The sequence below is a fragment of the Leptodactylus fuscus genome, chromosome 1, assembly GCF_031893055.1.
Source record: "Leptodactylus fuscus isolate aLepFus1 chromosome 1, aLepFus1.hap2, whole genome shotgun sequence".
NCBI lineage: Eukaryota > Metazoa > Chordata > Amphibia > Anura > Leptodactylidae > Leptodactylus > Leptodactylus fuscus.
In genome coordinates this window covers 35,508,884-35,522,339 of record NC_134265.1, presented here as the reverse complement: position 1 = coordinate 35,522,339, position 13,456 = coordinate 35,508,884, and the positions used below count along the sequence as shown (strand labels likewise).

Here is a 13,456-nt window from a genome sequence, read left to right as displayed (position 1 = left end):
GGAAGAGTAGGGAAGATAAATCTATGAAATGTATGCATACGAATGCCCGAAGTCTTACTAACAAGATGGAGGAACTAGAAGTGATGATGTTGGAAGACAATTATGACATGGTGGGGGGTAAGTGAGACATGGCTGGACTCTAGCTATGACTGGGCTGTAAATAAACAAGGGTACAGTATGTTTAGAAAGGAGCGTACAAATAAGAAAGGGGGAGGGGTTTGCTTATACGTAAAAAACGGCCTTAAGCCAGTCCTGCGTGAGGACATCTGGGAGGAAAATGATTATGTGGAGTCCTTATGGGTGGAGATTACGGGAGGAACAAAAAATAATAAAATACTGATAGGGGTTTGTTATAAATCTCCAAATATAATGGAAGAAGCTGAAAATGTACTAATAAAACAAATAGATGAGGCCGCAAAGCAGAATAAAGTCATTATTATGGGGGATTTCAACTACCCAGATATCAACTGGGAGGCAGAAACCTGCAGATCCAACAAAGGGAGCAGGTTCTTGTCAGTAATAAAAGACAATTACCTATCGCAACTAGTGCAGGACCCAACAAGAGGCCAGGCCCTTTTAGACCTAATTTTAACAAATGAACCTGACACACTATCAAAAGTGGAGGTTGGGGGACATCTGGGTAATAGTGACCATAACAGAATAAGTTTTCTTGTACACATTAAGAAGACGTTCATTAGAGGGGGTACAAAAACACTAAACTTCAGGAAGGCAAATTTTAACCAGCTGAGAGAGGAGCCTAGCAGCATAAACTGGGACAATGTCCTCAACGTGACGGGAACACAAACTAAATGGGACATCTTCAAAAATATACTAAATAAGAGCACTAGAAAACACATACCCTATGGGAATAAGCGGGCTAGAAATCATAGAAAACCAATATGGCTAACTAAAACAGTACAGAATGCAATGAGGGATAAAAAGGAAGCATTTAAAGTACTAAAACAAGAGAGTAGCGACACAGCATTAAAAAACTATAACAGAGAAAAATAAATTGTGCAAAAAACAAATAAAGGAGGCGAAGATTGAGGCTGAGAGAAAAATTGCCAAGGAAAGTAAAAGTAATCCAAAATTATTCTTCAATTACATAAATAATAAGAGAATAAAAACTGACAATGTCGGCACTCTCAAAAATAATCTGGGTGTAATGGTGGAGGAGGATGAGGAAAGAGCACAAGTATTAAATGCCTTCTTCTCTACAGTGTTTACACAAGAATATCCATTGGCCGGCAACATGATTAGGGGTAATGTTAACTCTCAATTAAATGTCACCTGCTTAACCCAGGAAGAAGTGCAGCGCCGCCTGCAAAACACTAAAATAGAGAAATCGCCCGGTCCAGATGGTATACACCCCCGAGTTCTGAGGGAATTAAGCATGGTCATAGATAGACCCTTGTATCTAATATTTAAGGATTCAGTAATGACTGGGTCTGTTCCACAGGATTGGCGAATAGCAAATGTGGTGCCAATTTTCAAAAAGGGGTGTAAAAGGGAACCTGGAAACTATAGGCCAGTAAGTTTAACTTCTGTGGTGGGAAAGATATTTGAGGGCTTTCTAAGAGATGCTATCCTGGGGTATCTCAATGTAAATAATCTTATAACACCCAATCAGCATGGGTTTATGAGGAATCGGTCCTGTCAGACTAATCTGATCAGCTTCTATGAGGAGGTCAGTTCAAGACTGGACATGGCTAATGCAGTAGACGTGGTGTACCTGGACTTTTCAAAGGCTTTTGATACTGTTCCAGATAAACGGTTGGGATGCAAAATGAGATTGTTGGGACTGGGGGGGAAACATATGCATTTGGGTTAGCAACTGGCTCACTGATAGGAAACAGAGGGTACTTGTTAATGGTAAATATTCAGACGGGGCCACAGTCACCAGTGGGGTGCCGCAGGGGTCAGTATTAGGTCCTCTCTTGTTTAACATCTTTATTAATGACCTGGTAGAGGGTTTACAAAGCAGGGTGTCTATATTTGCAGATGATACTAAACTTTGTAGGGTAATCAATAATGAGGAGGATAGTAGAATATTACAAGGGGATCTAAGGAAACTGGAAGCATGGGCGGAGACTTGGCAAATGAAGTTTAATGTTGACAAATGTAAAGTAATGCACTTTGGGCGACGTAATAAAATGTATGACTATGTACTAAATAGTAAATTACTGGGTAAGACTGTCAATGAAAAAGACTTAGGGATTTTGGTGGACAGCAAGCTTACCTTTAATGACCAGTGTCAGGCAGCTGCTGCCAAGGCAAATAAAATTATGGGATGCATCAAAAGAGGTCTAGATTCTCATGACAAGGACATAGTTATGCCTCTATACAAATCACTGGTACGGCCACACTTAGAATATTGTGCACAATTTTGGGCCCCGATATACAAGAAAGACATACGTGAACTTGAAAAAGTGCAAAGACGGGCAACCAAAATGATTAGGGGAATGGGTGGACTGGAGTACAACGATAGATTAACAAACTTGGGGTTATTCAGCTTAGAGAAAAGACGTCTACGGGGAGATCTAATAACAATGTACAAATACATGAAGAGACAATACAAAGAACTTTCTAAGGATCTTTTTACTCCTAGGCCAGTGACAGTGACAAGAGGACATCCACTACGTATGGAGGAGAGAAGGTTTCACCAGAAACATAGAAGGGGATTCTTCACAGTAAGAACAGCGAGGCTCTGGAAGTCTCTGCCCCAGGAAGTGGTGATGGCGGATTCACTGAACAAGTTCAAAGTGGGCCTGGATGCCTTTCTTGAAGAGAAAAATATAATGGGTTATGGTCTCTAGATTTTAAGGACACGTTGATCCAGGGTTTTATACTGACTGCCAGATTTGGAGTCGGGAAGGAATTTTTTCCTCTGAAATAGGGCAATTGGCATGAGCCTCATGGGGGTTTTTGCCTTCCCCTGGATCAACACTGTAGGGGATTGTAGGGCTATAGGTTGGACTTGATGGACTCATGTCTTTATCCAACTTCATCTACTATGTAACTATGAATGGCAGGTATGGAAAGCGGCGGGTTCAGGCCTGAAGCGGAGAACTTGCTGCATCACCATAACAGTTGAAACTCTAACGTTCCAACGGTGTGACTGAATGAGTGGACTGTCGCTCATCCACTAGAGGGAGACAAAGGCCACCTGGAATGCTTTGCTTACACTGTGGCAGCGGCGGCAGCAGCAGCGTGCCTCTCTGCCAGCAACCCGGTTGCGATAGTCTAACCATCTGAGTGTACTGCACAGGTACGCAGCATCGAGCAACAAACTAGCAAGCGAGAGGAAGCAAGGAACGAGCACTGTCTTTCAACCAGAGAATATCAGGGGAAAGCGCGAACGCAGTCCCCCACTACCACAAATTATGCAGTCGAGTTTCCCGCATTTGGGGAAATCGCAGGGGTCAGCACACCCGGAGTGCAATGGATGAGCCTCACCCTGGGAGAACCACCTTCATGATCATGGTATCTCCCCTGCCAGGTAAGTATGAGTTATTCACCGACTGCTAGGCCAGCGCCCCTCCCCCGCAGCCCTGCCGCATTGGGGAGGCATTGGCCCTTGGCCAACAGAGGTCCGCATGGTGCAATGCCACACCGCATGCGTTTTCCTCGGTAGGCGGCCGTAGCACAGGCTGCGCTCCATTCCTCGCCCCGACACCCCGCTGCCTGCATTCAAATGTTCCCGGCTAGGCATTTCCAAGATGCAGTGCAGCAAGGGCATTAGCATAAAACGAAAGGGGAGGGGGCGAATGGGTGGCGGCTTCCAGAAACCGAGCTCCGGCTGGGCAGCAGAGTCAGGCACGAGGCAGCTGCGTGCCTTTGGTTTACTTAAGCCGGGATGGCTCATTAGAATTAGAAGAGAAGATGGCTAGACGGTTGGAGGAGTGTTTAAACTAGGTACTGGGGGGAGAGGGTAACATGTAGAGGGCAAGATAGTGTAGAAATGGAAAGAGGGCTAGATACTGAAACTGGGGGTGGAGCAGGGGGTCGGGTTAGAGCAGTCAGTAGGCAGTGGAAGAGTAGGGAAGATAAATCTATGAAATGTATGCATACGAATGCCCGAAGTCTTACTAACAAGATGGAGGAACTAGAAGTGATGATGTTGGAAGACAATTATGACATGGTGGGGGGTAAGTGAGACATGGCTGGACTCTAGCTATGACTGGGCTGTAAATAAACAAGGGTACAGTATGTTTAGAAAGGAGCGTACAAATAAGAAAGGGGGAGGGGTTTGCTTATACGTAAAAAACGGCCTTAAGCCAGTCCTGCGTGAGGACATCTGGGAGGAAAATGATTATGTGGAGTCCTTATGGGTGGAGATTACGGGAGGAACAAAAAATAATAAAATACTGATAGGGGTTTGTTATAAATCTCCAAATATAATGGAAGAAGCTGAAAATGTACTAATAAAACAAATAGATGAGGCCGCAAAGCAGAATAAAGTCATTATTATGGGGGATTTCAACTACCCAGATATCAACTGGGAGGCAGAAACCTGCAGATCCAACAAAGGGAGCAGGTTCTTGTCAGTAATAAAAGACAATTACCTATCGCAACTAGTGCAGGACCCAACAAGAGGCCAGGCCCTTTTAGACCTAATTTTAACAAATGAACCTGACACACTATCAAAAGTGGAGGTTGGGGGACATCTGGGTAATAGTGACCATAACAGAATAAGTTTTCTTGTACACATTAAGAAGACGTTCATTAGAGGGGGTACAAAAACACTAAACTTCAGGAAGGCAAATTTTAACCAGCTGAGAGAGGAGCCTAGCAGCATAAACTGGGACAATGTCCTCAACGTGACGGGAACACAAACTAAATGGGACATCTTCAAAAATATACTAAATAAGAGCACTAGAAAACACATACCCTATGGGAATAAGCGGGCTAGAAATCATAGAAAACCAATATGGCTAACTAAAACAGTACAGAATGCAATGAGGGATAAAAAGGAAGCATTTAAAGTACTAAAACAAGAGAGTAGCGACACAGCATTAAAAAACTATAACAGAGAAAAATAAATTGTGCAAAAAACAAATAAAGGAGGCGAAGATTGAGGCTGAGAGAAAAATTGCCAAGGAAAGTAAAAGTAATCCAAAATTATTCTTCAATTACATAAATAATAAGAGAATAAAAACTGACAATGTCGGCACTCTCAAAAATAATCTGGGTGTAATGGTGGAGGAGGATGAGGAAAGAGCACAAGTATTAAATGCCTTCTTCTCTACAGTGTTTACACAAGAATATCCATTGGCCGGCAACATGATTAGGGGTAATGTTAACTCTCAATTAAATGTCACCTGCTTAACCCAGGAAGAAGTGCAGCGCCGCCTGCAAAACACTAAAATAGAGAAATCGCCCGGTCCAGATGGTATACACCCCCGAGTTCTGAGGGAATTAAGCATGGTCATAGATAGACCCTTGTATCTAATATTTAAGGATTCAGTAATGACTGGGTCTGTTCCACAGGATTGGCGAATAGCAAATGTGGTGCCAATTTTCAAAAAGGGGTGTAAAAGGGAACCTGGAAACTATAGGCCAGTAAGTTTAACTTCTGTGGTGGGAAAGATATTTGAGGGCTTTCTAAGAGATGCTATCCTGGGGTATCTCAATGTAAATAATCTTATAACACCCAATCAGCATGGGTTTATGAGGAATCGGTCCTGTCAGACTAATCTGATCAGCTTCTATGAGGAGGTCAGTTCAAGACTGGACATGGCTAATGCAGTAGACGTGGTGTACCTGGACTTTTCAAAGGCTTTTGATACTGTTCCAGATAAACGGTTGGGATGCAAAATGAGATTGTTGGGACTGGGGGGAAACATATGCATTTGGGTTAGCAACTGGCTCACTGATAGGAAACAGAGGGTACTTGTTAATGGTAAATATTCAGACGGGGCCACAGTCACCAGTGGGGTGCCGCAGGGGTCAGTATTAGGTCCTCTCTTGTTTAACATCTTTATTAATGACCTGGTAGAGGGTTTACAAAGCAGGGTGTCTATATTTGCAGATGATACTAAACTTTGTAGGGTAATCAATAATGAGGAGGATAGTAGAATATTGCAAGGGGATCTAAGGAAACTGGAAGCATGGGCGGAGACTTGGCAAATGAAGTTTAATGTTGACAAATGTAAAGTAATGCACTTTGGGCGACGTAATAAAATGTATGACTATGTACTAAATAGTAAATTACTGGGTAAGACTGTCAATGAAAAAGACTTAGGGATTTTGGTGGACAGCAAGCTTACCTTTAATGACCAGTGTCAGGCAGCTGCTGCCAAGGCAAATAAAATTATGGGATGCATCAAAAGAGGTCTAGATTCTCATGACAAGGACATAGTTATGCCTCTATACAAATCACTGGTACGGCCACACTTAGAATATTGTGCACAATTTTGGGCCCCGATATACAAGAAAGACATACGTGAACTTGAAAAAGTGCAAAGACGGGCAACCAAAATGATTAGGGGAATGGGTGGACTGGAGTACAACGATAGATTAACAAACTTGGGGTTATTCAGCTTAGAGAAAAGACGTCTACGGGGAGATCTAATAACAATGTACAAATACATGAAGGGACAATACAAAGAACTTTCTAAGGATCTTTTTACTCCTAGGCCAGTGACAGTGACAAGAGGACATCCACTACGTATGGAGGAGAGAAGGTTTCACCAGAAACATAGAAGGGGATTCTTCACAGTAAGAACAGCGAGGCTCTGGAAGTCTCTGCCCCAGGAAGTGGTGATGGCGGATTCACTGAACAAGTTCAAAGTGGGCCTGGATGCCTTTCTTGAAGAGAAAAATATAATGGGTTATGGTCTCTAGATTTTAAGGACACGTTGATCCAGGGTTTTATACTGACTGCCAGATTTGGAGTCGGGAAGGAATTTTTTCCTCTGAAATAGGGCAATTGGCATGAGCCTCATGGGGGTTTTTGCCTTCCCCTGGATCAACACTGTAGGGGATTGTATGGCTATAGGTTGGACTTGATGGACTCATGTCTTTATCCAACTTCATCTACTATGTAACTATGAATGGCAGGTATGGAAAGCGGCGGGTTCAGGCCTGAAGCGGAGAACTTGCTGCATCACCATAACAGTTGAAACTCTAACGTTCCAACGGTGTGACTGAATGAGTGGACTGTCGCTCATCCACTAGAGGGAGACAAAGGCCACCTGGAATGCTTTGCTTACACTGTGGCAGCGGCGGCAGCAGCAGCGTGCCTCTCTGCCAGCAACCCGGTTGCGATAGTCTAACCATCTGAGTGTACTGCACAGGTACGCAGCATCGAGCAACAAACTAGCAAGCGAGAGGAAGCAAGGAACGAGCACTGTCTTTCAACCAGAGAAAATCAGGGGAAAGCGCGAACGCAGTCCCCCACTACCACAAATTATGCAGTCGAGTTTCCCGCATTTGGGGAAATCACAGGGGTCAGCACACCCGGAGTGCAATGGATGAGCCTCACCCTGGGAGAACCACCTTCATGATCATGGTATCTCCCCTGCCAGGTAAGTATGAGTTATTCACCGACTGCTAGGCCAGCGCCCCTCCCCCGCAGCCCTGCCGCATTGGGGAGGCATTGGCCCTTGGCCAACAGAGGTCCGCATGGTGCAATGCCACACCGCATGCGTTTTCCTCGGTAGGCGGCCGTAGCACAGGCTGCGCTCCATTCCTCGCCCCGACACCCCGCTGCCTGCATTCAAATGTTCCCGGCTAGGCATTTCCAAGATGCAGTGCAGCAAGGGCATTAGCATAAAACGAAAGGGGAGGGGGCGAATGGGTGGCGGCTTCCAGAAACCGAGCTCCGGCTGGGCAGCAGAGTCAGGCACGAGGCAGCTGCGTGCCTTTGGTTTACTTAAGCCGGGATGGCTCATTAGAATTAGAAGAGAAGATGGCTAGACGGTTGGAGGAGTGTTTAAACTAGGTACTGGGGGGAGAGGGTAACATGTAGAGGGCAAGATAGTGTAGAAATGGAAAGAGGGCTAGATACTGAAACTGGGGGTGGAGCAGGGGGTCGGGTTAGAGCAGTCAGTAGGCAGTGGAAGAGTAGGGAAGATAAATCTATGAAATGTATGCATACGAATGCCCGAAGTCTTACTAACAAGATGGAGGAACTAGAAGTGATGATGTTGGAAGACAATTATGACATGGTGGGGGGTAAGTGAGACATGGCTGGACTCTAGCTATGACTGGGCTGTAAATAAACAAGGGTACAGTATGTTTAGAAAGGAGCGTACAAATAAGAAAGGGGGAGGGGTTTGCTTATACGTAAAAAACGGCCTTAAGCCAGTCCTGCGTGAGGACATCTGGGAGGAAAATGATTATGTGGAGTCCTTATGGGTGGAGATTACGGGAGGAACAAAAAATAATAAAATACTGATAGGGGTTTGTTATAAATCTCCAAATATAATGGAAGAAGCTGAAAATGTACTAATAAAACAAATAGATGAGGCCGCAAAGCAGAATAAAGTCATTATTATGGGGGATTTCAACTACCCAGATATCAACTGGGAGGCAGAAACCTGCAGATCCAACAAAGGGAGCAGGTTCTTGTCAGTAATAAAAGACAATTACCTATCGCAACTAGTGCAGGACCCAACAAGAGGCCAGGCCCTTTTAGACCTAATTTTAACAAATGAACCTGACACACTATCAAAAGTGGAGGTTGGGGGACATCTGGGTAATAGTGACCATAACAGAATAAGTTTTCTTGTACACATTAAGAAGACGTTCATTAGAGGGGGTACAAAAACACTAAACTTCAGGAAGGCAAATTTTAACCAGCTGAGAGAGGAGCCTAGCAGCATAAACTGGGACAATGTCCTCAACGTGACGGGAACACAAACTAAATGGGACATCTTCAAAAATATACTAAATAAGAGCACTAGAAAACACATACCCTATGGGAATAAGCGGGCTAGAAATCATAGAAAACCAATATGGCTAACTAAAACAGTACAGAATGCAATGAGGGATAAAAAGGAAGCATTTAAAGTACTAAAACAAGAGAGTAGCGACACAGCATTAAAAAACTATAACAGAGAAAAATAAATTGTGCAAAAAACAAATAAAGGAGGCGAAGATTGAGGCTGAGAGAAAAATTGCCAAGGAAAGTAAAAGTAATCCAAAATTATTCTTCAATTACATAAATAATAAGAGAATAAAAACTGACAATGTCGGCACTCTCAAAAATAATCTGGGTGTAATGGTGGAGGAGGATGAGGAAAGAGCACAAGTATTAAATGCCTTCTTCTCTACAGTGTTTACACAAGAATATCCATTGGCCGGCAACATGATTAGGGGTAATGTTAACTCTCAATTAAATGTCACCTGCTTAACCCAGGAAGAAGTGCAGCGCCGCCTGCAAAACACTAAAATAGAGAAATCGCCCGGTCCAGATGGTATACACCCCCGAGTTCTGAGGGAATTAAGCATGGTCATAGATAGACCCTTGTATCTAATATTTAAGGATTCAGTAATGACTGGGTCTGTTCCACAGGATTGGCGAATAGCAAATGTGGTGCCAATTTTCAAAAAGGGGTGTAAAAGGGAACCTGGAAACTATAGGCCAGTAAGTTTAACTTCTGTGGTGGGAAAGATATTTGAGGGCTTTCTAAGAGATGCTATCCTGGGGTATCTCAATGTAAATAATCTTATAACACCCAATCAGCATGGGTTTATGAGGAATCGGTCCTGTCAGACTAATCTGATCAGCTTCTATGAGGAGGTCAGTTCAAGACTGGACATGGCTAATGCAGTAGACGTGGTGTACCTGGACTTTTCAAAGGCTTTTGATACTGTTCCAGATAAACGGTTGGGATGCAAAATGAGATTGTTGGGACTGGGGGGAAACATATGCATTTGGGTTAGCAACTGGCTCACTGATAGGAAACAGAGGGTACTTGTTAATGGTAAATATTCAGACGGGGCCACAGTCACCAGTGGGGTGCCGCAGGGGTCAGTATTAGGTCCTCTCTTGTTTAACATCTTTATTAATGACCTGGTAGAGGGTTTACAAAGCAGGGTGTCTATATTTGCAGATGATACTAAACTTTGTAGGGTAATCAATAATGAGGAGGATAGTAGAATATTACAAGGGGATCTAAGGAAACTGGAAGCATGGGCGGAGACTTGGCAAATGAAGTTTAATGTTGACAAATGTAAAGTAATGCACTTTGGGCGACGTAATAAAATGTATGACTATGTACTAAATAGTAAATTACTGGGTAAGACTGTCAATGAAAAAGACTTAGGGATTTTGGTGGACAGCAAGCTTACCTTTAATGACCAGTGTCAGGCAGCTGCTGCCAAGGCAAATAAAATTATGGGATGCATCAAAAGAGGTCTAGATTCTCATGACAAGGACATAGTTATGCCTCTATACAAATCACTGGTACGGCCACACTTAGAATATTGTGCACAATTTTGGGCCCCGATATACAAGAAAGACATACGTGAACTTGAAAAAGTGCAAAGACGGGCAACCAAAATGATTAGGGGAATGGGTGGACTGGAGTACAACGATAGATTAACAAACTTGGGGTTATTCAGCTTAGAGAAAAGACGTCTACGGGGAGATCTAATAACAATGTACAAATACATGAAGAGACAATACAAAGAACTTTCTAAGGATCTTTTTACTCCTAGGCCAGTGACAGTGACAAGAGGACATCCACTACGTATGGAGGAGAGAAGGTTTCACCAGAAACATAGAAGGGGATTCTTCACAGTAAGAACAGCGAGGCTCTGGAAGTCTCTGCCCCAGGAAGTGGTGATGGCGGATTCACTGAACAAGTTCAAAGTGGGCCTGGATGCCTTTCTTGAAGAGAAAAATATAATGGGTTATGGTCTCTAGATTTTAAGGACACGTTGATCCAGGGTTTTATACTGACTGCCAGATTTGGAGTCGGGAAGGAATTTTTTCCTCTGAAATAGGGCAATTGGCATGAGCCTCATGGGGGTTTTTGCCTTCCCCTGGATCAACACTGTAGGGGATTGTATGGCTATAGGTTGGACTTGATGGACTCATGTCTTTATCCAACTTCATCTACTATGTAACTATGAATGGCAGGTATGGAAAGCGGCGGGTTCAGGCCTGAAGCGGAGAACTTGCTGCATCACCATAACAGTTGAAACTCTAACGTTCCAACGGTGTGACTGAATGAGTGGACTGTCGCTCATCCACTAGAGGGAGACAAAGGCCACCTGGAATGCTTTGCTTACACTGTGGCAGCGGCGGCAGCAGCAGCAGCAGCGTGCCTCTCTGCCAGCAACCCGGTTGCGATAGTCTAACCATCTGAGTGTACTGCACAGGTACGCAGCATCGAGCAACAAACTAGCAAGCGAGAGGAAGCAAGGAACGAGCACTGTCTTTCAACCAGAGAAAATCAGGGGAAAGCGCGAACGCAGTCCCCCACTACCACAAATTATGCAGTCGAGTTTCCCACATTTGGGTCATTAGAATCAGCACACCCGGAGTGCAATGGATGAGCCTCACCCTGGGAGAACCACCTTCATGATCATGGTATCTCCCCTGCCAGGTAAGTATGAGTTATTCACCGACTGCTAGGCCAGCGCCCCTCCCCCGCAGCCCTGCCGCATTGGGGAGGCATTGGCCCTTGGCCAACAGAGGTCCGCATGGTGCAATGCCACACCGCATGCGTTTTCCTCGGTAGGCGGCCGTAGCACAGGCTGCGCTCCATTCCTCGCCCCGACACCCCGCTGCCTGCATTCAAATGTTCCCGGCTAGGCATTTCCAAGATGCAGTGCAGCAAGGGCATTAGCATAAAACGAAAGGGGAGGGGGCGAATGGGTGGCGGCTTCCAGAAACCGAGCTCCGGCTGGGCAGCAGAGTCAGGCACGAGGCAGCTGCGTGCCTTTGGTTTACTTAAGCCGGGATGGCTCATTAGAATTAGAAGAGAAGATGGCTAGACGGTTGGAGGAGTGTTTAAACTAGGTACTGGGGGGAGAGGGTAACATGTAGAGGGCAAGATAGTGTAGTAATGGAAAGAGGGCTAGATACTGAAACTGGGGGTGGAGCAGGGGGTCGGGTTAGAGCAGTCAGTAGGCAGTGGAAGAGTAGGGAAGATAAATCTATGAAATGTATGCATACGAATGCCCGAAGTCTTACTAACAAGATGGAGGAACTAGAAGTGATGATGTTGGAAGACAATTATGACATGGTGGGGGGTAAGTGAGACATGGCTGGACTCTAGCTATGACTGGGCTGTAAATAAACAAGGGTACAGTATGTTTAGAAAGGAGCGTACAAATAAGAAAGGGGGAGGGGTTTGCTTATACGTAAAAAACGGCCTTAAGCCAGTCCTGCGTGAGGACATCTGGGAGGAAAATGATTATGTGGAGTCCTTATGGGTGGAGATTACGGGAGGAACAAAAAATAATAAAATACTGATAGGGGTTTGTTATAAATCTCCAAATATAATGGAAGAAGCTGAAAATGTACTAATAAAACAAATAGATGAGGCCGCAAAGCAGAATAAAGTCATTATTATGGGGGATTTCAACTACCCAGATATCAACTGGGAGGCAGAAACCTGCAGATCCAACAAAGGGAGCAGGTTCTTGTCAGTAATAAAAGACAATTACCTATCGCAACTAGTGCAGGACCCAACAAGAGGCCAGGCCCTTTTAGACCTAATTTTAACAAATGAACCTGACACACTATCAAAAGTGGAGGTTGGGGGACATCTGGGTAATAGTGACCATAACAGAATAAGTTTTCTTGTACACATTAAGAAGACGTTCATTAGAGGGGGTACAAAAACACTAAACTTCAGGAAGGCAAATTTTAACCAGCTGAGAGAGGAGCCTAGCAGCATAAACTGGGACAATGTCCTCAACGTGACGGGAACACAAACTAAATGGGACATCTTCAAAAATATACTAAATAAGAGCACTAGAAAACACATACCCTATGGGAATAAGCGGGCTAGAAATCATAGAAAACCAATATGGCTAACTAAAACAGTACAGAATGCAATGAGGGATAAAAAGGAAGCATTTAAAGTACTAAAACAAGAGAGTAGCGACACAGCATTAAAAAACTATAACAGAGAAAAATAAATTGTGCAAAAAACAAATAAAGGAGGCGAAGATTGAGGCTGAGAGAAAAATTGCCAAGGAAAGTAAAAGTAATCCAAAATTATTCTTCAATTACATAAATAATAAGAGAATAAAAACTGACAATGTCGGCACTCTCAAAAATAATCTGGGTGTAATGGTGGAGGAGGATGAGGAAAGAGCACAAGTATTAAATGCCTTCTTCTCTACAGTGTTTACACAAGAATATCCATTGGCCGGCAACATGATTAGGGGTAATGTTAACTCTCAATTAAATGTCACCTGCTTAACCCAGGAAGAAGTGCAGCGCCGCCTGCAAAACACTAAAATAGAGAAATCGCCCGGTCCAGATGGT

At 44.0% G+C, this 13,456-nt stretch overlaps 3 non-coding genes across 3 annotated transcripts; all 3 read right to left on the bottom strand.

The window, feature by feature from the left end:
* Positions 1-3,343: 3,343 nt before the first annotated feature.
* Positions 3,344-3,507, bottom strand: LOC142190672 (U1 spliceosomal RNA). The gene has a single exon (XR_012714355.1). It is a non-coding gene; the product is annotated as a U1 spliceosomal RNA (small nuclear RNA).
* Positions 3,508-7,373: 3,866 nt separating this feature from the next.
* On the bottom strand, positions 7,374-7,537 carry LOC142190711 (U1 spliceosomal RNA). The gene has a single exon (XR_012714392.1). It is a non-coding gene; the product is annotated as a U1 spliceosomal RNA (small nuclear RNA).
* A 3,872-nt stretch (positions 7,538-11,409) lies between these two features.
* LOC142190738 (U1 spliceosomal RNA) lies at positions 11,410-11,569 on the bottom strand. The gene has a single exon (XR_012714417.1). It is a non-coding gene; the product is annotated as a U1 spliceosomal RNA (small nuclear RNA).
* Positions 11,570-13,456: the final 1,887 nt, after the last annotated feature.